Source organism: Octopus bimaculoides, chromosome 20, assembly GCF_001194135.2.
Source record: "Octopus bimaculoides isolate UCB-OBI-ISO-001 chromosome 20, ASM119413v2, whole genome shotgun sequence".
Lineage (NCBI taxonomy): Eukaryota > Metazoa > Mollusca > Cephalopoda > Octopoda > Octopodidae > Octopus > Octopus bimaculoides.
The window spans coordinates 9,904,486-9,906,272 of NC_069000.1; positions in this window are offsets into that span (position 1 = coordinate 9,904,486).

Here is a 1,787-nt window from a genome sequence, read left to right on the forward strand (position 1 = left end):
GCTACACTGCTTGGCATTCGCGCCGGAAGCTCCAATACGAACAGATGGTGAACACACAGAACAACCGTTGGCTTGCGGTGTCCCCAAAACATGTACCGAGAGTGATAAAAAATCAAACATCCAGTCAACATCATGGTGTTTGGAGTGATCACTAGTGATGGCGACGTTATGCCTCCATTAATCATACTACACGGCCCCAGACTCAATTCGGAGGCCTACATCAAGTGCCTGGAGGAGGTAGTATTGCCCTTGGTCAAAAGGGTGGCTGCTGGTTACAGGACCCCGCCCCATGCCACATAAGCAAGAGAACCCAGTCATGGCTGTCAGACAATTTCTGCGACCACATCTGGCCACCTAACTCCCCTCCCCAGACTGCAACCCCCTTGATTATTATGTGCGGGGCGCAGTTGAGCGAGAGACCAACAAAACTCCTTGTAACACTTAAGATGAACTGAAGGCAAAGATTATGGCAGCATTCGCCATCTTAAACAAGGAGACCGTCAAGAAGAGTTGTAGGAGATTCCGAAGTCATCTGGAGGCCGTGGTTGAAGCCAATGGCGATTTTATTGAATAAATTTACTCTTTAGTATTTCAAGATATTCTTATGAAATTTTGGTAAATATATCTATTAAAATGAAATGTCAGTGTTGTTTTCATTTTTGCATAATTTAGACAACAACAATGTATTCACCGCACCCTGTATGTGTGTACATATATATATATATATATTATCTTCGAAACGTCTAGATAGAATAGAGACAGCTGATGAAGGGATATTCCAAGTGGCTTTCCGTTTTCCTATATGTTCGTTCCGTTGTCTGTAGTTTATTGTTCTAACGTCCTGTACCCTGATATGCATGTATATACACATGTAGATGTAAGTATGTACATATATGTGTGTATACATGTATATATATTCTTTGTATTATATATATATATATATATATTTGAAGATAAGCAACAAAAATTCAATAGGTTATAGCAGTACGTACGTTTCGTACAAGCTCCATTACTGCTATAACCTATTGAATTGTGTTGCTTATCTTCAAATTTTTATTCACCAAATCTCTTGATTTTGTTTTTGGTTTTTATCCTACCAAATTCTGGTGCCTCAAACATTTTAAGTACCACATTTAATCTTTTGATTAAATCTATTTTATTATTATTATTATTATTATTATATATATATATATATATATATATATATATAGTCAAAACTTACTTGCAAATGGACGCGTAGCGTTCGATGTATTATGTATGTATGTGTGTGTGTATGTTACTTTTATTTATTCGATTCATATAGGAAGGTTTGCAAGCAGGGACCAACAGAGAGGAATGGGCGGCTCTCGCTCTCTCCCTCTCTCTCTCTCTGTACTACTAATGAAGTTATATATTTAGGAACAACAAACTGCCTGATGCATATCTATCTTCCTTCCTTCCTACTCATCTATTTCCCTACCCGTTTCCCTTCCATCTCTCTGTCTGTCTGTCTATCTCTCTCTCTCTCTCTCTCTCTCTCTCTCTCTCTCTCTCTCTGCATTCCTTCTTTTTCCTCCCTTCTTTCCTTCCTTCCTTCCTTCCCATTTTCGTTTGTGAGCGAGTGTGCGAATTAATTACCTGGGTATGCTTTTGTAGTCGCCATACAGCAAGTATACGCTGCGATATCAGCGCACACACACACACAAACACACATACACACTCACACACACATACAAGCATGCACACACGCAAATGTATATTATATATTCATATATATGTAACGTTATATGATTATATAATCATATATA